This window comes from Enhydra lutris, unplaced genomic scaffold (genome assembly GCF_002288905.1).
Source record: "Enhydra lutris kenyoni isolate GAN:26980312 unplaced genomic scaffold, ASM228890v2 scaffoldscaffold127, whole genome shotgun sequence".
In the NCBI taxonomy this organism is placed as follows: domain Eukaryota; kingdom Metazoa; phylum Chordata; class Mammalia; order Carnivora; family Mustelidae; genus Enhydra; species Enhydra lutris.
The window spans coordinates 148810-153602 of record NW_019154211.1 but is presented as its reverse complement, the minus strand read 5'-3'; the positions used below and the strand labels follow the sequence as shown (position 1 = coordinate 153602).

The window sequence follows — 4793 nt, the reverse complement described above, 5'->3', positions numbered from 1 at the left end:
CACTAGGTATTTACCCCAAAGATACAGGTGTAATGAAAAAAGGGGCACATGCACCCCAATATTCAATAGGATTAATATCCACTTTGGTGAAACTGTGGAAGGAGCTGAGATGTCCTTCCACATATGAATGGATAAAGAAGATGTGGTCCATATATACAATGGACTATGACTCAGCCATCAGGAAGGATGTATACCTACCATTTCATTGACTTGGATGGAACCAGAGGGTGTTATGTGAAGTAGAATAAGTCAATCAGAGAAAGATAATCATCCTACGGTTTCACTTCTATGTGGGACATAAGGAAGAGTGAGGAGGACCACAGAGAAAGTCAATTATCATATGGTTTTACTTACTTGTGGAGCATAAGGAATAACATGAAGGACATTAGGAGAGGGAAAGGAAGAGTGAATTGTGGAAAATTGGAGGGAGATATGAAGTATGAGAGACTGTGGACTCTGAGAAACAAACTAAGGATATTGGAGTGGAGAGGGCTAGAGGGATGGGTAAGCCTGGCTGTGGGTATTAAGAAGCCCTCTTATTGCATGGAGTTCTGGGTGTAGTGCATAAACTGAATCTTGGAACACTGAAAAATAAAATAAAATAAATAAAATAAAATAAAATAAGAAAAGAAATCAGAGATGGAGACAAACCATGAGAAACTCTGGATTCTGAGAAACAAACAAGGATTACAGAAGTGAGGGTGGTGGGGGATGGGTCAGGGAGGTGATGGATATTAAGGAAGTCAGGTGATTCGATGAGCACTGGGTATTATATACAACTAATGAATCTCTGAACACTTTATCAACTACTAATGATGTACTATATGTTGGCTAATTGAACAGAAAAAATGAATATAGACTTTTTTCACTTTTTTTTTTAATTTCTTTTCAGTGTTCCAGAATTCATTGTTCATGGACCAAGGAAATAAGGGCTTCGAATGACACACTGGACTGCATAACTTACTTATTATTTATTTGGGCCCTTTCTCTTTCATTTTCATAAATTTAGGTAGAGGATTCTCAAATATATTGTATTTTTCCCCCAAAGTATCATGTGACATCATAAGCACAGGGTTTTATACTGAACTGATGGAACATTGAATATTATATCAAAAGCCAATCATGTACTATACCTTGGCTAATTGAATTAGAAAAAACATATGCAGACCCTGGTTTCTTTGATCTGTTCCGTGGTTTCTTAGTTTCTATATAATCTCTTTCTGCTCTAATCTTGCTATTCCCTTCCTTCTGCTATATTTAGGATTCAGTTGCTCTTTCTCTAGGATCTTTAGGTGTAATGTTAGGTTGTTTATTTGAGATTTTTCTTCCTTCTTGATGTCTTCCTGTATGCTGTGTATTTCTGTCTTAGGACCACCTTTGCTGCAGAGAAATTACAGGATGGTGATAGAGGTTTTCTACTCTTTTCTTAAATTTATTTTTATTTTTTCAGTGGAGGTTTTATACTGCTGTGTGTGTGTGTGTGTGTGTGTGTGTGTGTGTGTGTGTGTGTGTGATATTCTGGCTCTGCTGGAGGTTCTAGTGATCCACAGTGACTGTCACTGAGATTCTTATAAAGGTTTTGTTGACCTGCATCAGGATATTTGTAATTTATTGGTATTTAAGGATAAGAGGAAACTAATGTAACTGACTCTTTTTCTTTCTTTATTTTTTTTGCATGTTTGCATATTTTTCTTCCTGTTACAAGTAAGTTTTTAAGTCAGAGAGTGAATAGGTAAGCACAGAATAATGTCAAGAAGGCTCCCTTGGGGAAACTGCTCTATGGAGAGGAAACCCCAGACCCTAACAGGAAATAGGACATAACTGCCATCTGCAGCTGCTCCTGGGATTAAAGACAGAATTGTTGAGTAGTGTGCACCCTCTGCTGGTCTGATACCCTTGTAGTTTGAGATTTGTGTCTGGGCTCACACTGAGGTCCCCTCACTGTGTCTGTTGCACAGTAATACATGGCCGTGTCCTCAGCTCTCAGGCTGTTCATCTGCAGATACATTGTGTTCTTGCCGTTGTCTCTGGAGATGGTGAATCGGCCCTTCACAGAGTCTGCATAGCTTGTGCTACTTCCACCACTGTTAATATATGCGACCCACTGCAGCCCCTTCCCTGGAGTCTGGCGGACCCGTTCATTTCATAGTTACTGAAGGTGAATCCAGAGGCTGCACAGGAGAGTCTCAAAGACCCCCCAGGCTTCACCAGGTCCCCCCCAGACTCCACCAGCTGCACCTCACACTGACCACCTGCAGACACAAGACATCCTAGTCAGGAATCCGTCACACACCCATGGTTTCTCTAAATCACATTCACTCACATCCTCAATGTTTCTTGTTCTCCATAAATTACCTTTTAAAAGAGCAACAAGGAAAACCCAGCCAAGCACAGACTCCATGGTGAGTTCACTGTGTTCTGTCCTGCTCAGTGAATGTGGACACCTGGAAATCCCAGGACTGGGGCTCCTCTCCCAGCTGCATGGTCCGGGCTGGGCTGTTTTATTCAGTGGAGAGATGACCCTATTTGCATGTCCTCTGAGTATATAGTTAGCTCCAGATGTAGGTTCAATTCTTTGCAAGTTAAAAACAAAGATTGCATTGTTTGTAGAACACTTTGTTTAGACAGCACTATGCCAATATGTAGTGTTCATTTTTTGTTTGTTTGTTTTAAAAAATGCATTTATTGGGCTCCTGGGTGGCTCAGTGGGTTAAAGTCTCTGCCTGTGGCTCAGGTCATGATCCTGGTGTCCTGAGATTGAGCCCCCCATCAGGCTTTCTGCTCAGTCGGGAGCCTGCTCCCCCCGACCCTGCCTACCTCTATGCCTACTTGTGATCTCTGTCTGTCAAATAAATAAATAAAATCTTTTTAAAAATGCATTTATTGGTAAGAAACATTGGAATGGGAAATCAATATAAATTCCCATTCAGAGTTAATAATTCTATCAAAGCCAAGTTTAAATATACGTTTGATATATGAATGAATAATCTTTGCCAAAAGTACTAGGATTATCATTTTCCAAGCTCTGTTGTGCTCCATTGTCCTGTGTGTCTGTTTTTATGCCAGCACCATACCGTTTTGATGACAACAGCTTTGAAATTGGAGTGTGGTGACTCCAGGTGGCTTAGTTCCCTGTTTGCTTTCTTTCTTTCTTTTATTAAAAAAAAAATTTATTTAAATTTCTTTTAAGTGCAGAATTCATTATTTATGCACCACACCGAGTTCTCCATGCAAAACTTGCCCTCCATAATGTCCACCACCATCTCACCCAACCTCCCAGTCCCCCTCCCCTCCAAAACGCTCAGTTAGTTCCTCCATGTCCACAGTCTCTATGGTTCATCTCCCCCTCCAATTTCCCCCTACTCCCTTCTCCTTTCCATCTCCCCATTTCTCCGTGTTATTCCTTATGCTCCACAAATAAGCGAAACCATATGATAATTCACTTTTTCTGCTTGAATTATTTCACTCAGCAGTATTTTAATGTGTGAAGAGATTTTTTCTTTTTTTTTTACAGCTTTTTAAAAATTATTTTGTTATGTTAGTCACCATGTAGTACATTATTAGTTATTTCTCACTGTATACTTTTCCCTGCTTTGTCAAAGATGCTTTCACCATAAAGTTAAAAGTTCATTCTGGGCTCTCTACTCTGTTCCACTGGTCTATGTGTCTGTTTTTATGCCAGTACCATGCTGTCTTGGTGATCACAGCTTTGTAGTAAAGCTTGAAATCAGGTAACATGATGCCCCCAGTTTTGTTTTCCTTTTTCAACATTTCCTTAGCAATTCGGGTGTTTTATGGCTCCATACAAATTTTAGGATTGTTTGTTCCAGAGCAAAAAAATGAAAAAGTATTCCATGCTCACGGATTGGAAGAATAAACATTGTTAAAATATCTATAAGTCCAGAGCAATCTACATTTTCAGCGCAATCTATATTTTCAGTTCTATATATTTTTTTCAAACTGAGAATTCCTGTTTTATTTCACTTTGATGCAACTCTAAATTAGATTGTAAACAAGGACCTGTGAGGAAACAGAATCAAACGCAACTTTCATAATTATTAGAAGCGTTCACTCTCATTAGCAAGGGGTAATTGTTTCTGTTTTGTAAATTGATCTGAGATGAAAGGAGTTAGTTAATAATTTATACTGTACTATGGAAAGGGGGCTGTGAAAAGACTCTACGGAAGGATTTGAATTAAACAGCCTTTCACCCTTTTAATATCTCACAAGAGATTCTTCTGCACTGGTTCATTTAATTTAGTGCACAGAGCAATCTATATTTTCAGTGCAATCTATATCAAAATTCCAGTGACATTTTTCAAAACAATGACTTTGGATGACACACTATATCAGACCGATTTCATTTTTATTTAATTTTTATTAACATATAATGTATTATTAGCCCCAGGGGTACAGGTCTGTGAGTCATCAGATTTACACACTTCTCAGCACTCACTATAGCACATACTCTCTCCAATGTAACCCAACGACCCCTGATTTCTTATTTTATGTTTTTAAATTATGTATTTTTAAAATTTCTTTTCAGCATAACAGTATTCATTGTTTTTGCACCACACCCAGTGCTCCATGCAAACCGTGCCCTCTCTAATACCCACCACCTGGTTCCCCCAACCTCCCACCTTCCACCCCTTCAAAACCCTCAGATTGATTTTCAGAGTCCATAGTTTCTCATGGTTCAACTCCCCTTCCAATTTCCCTCAACTCCCTTCTCCTCTCCATCTCCCCTTGTCCTCCATGCTATTTGTTATGCTCCACAAATAAGTGAAACCATA

General features: G+C 39.1%; 1 pseudogene; it reads right to left on the bottom strand.

Annotated features, from left to right (window-relative positions):
- Window positions 1–1846: 1846 nt before the first annotated feature.
- LOC111139943 lies at window positions 1847–2401 on the bottom strand (annotated as a pseudogene).
- Between the last annotated feature and the right edge of the window lie 2392 nt (window positions 2402–4793).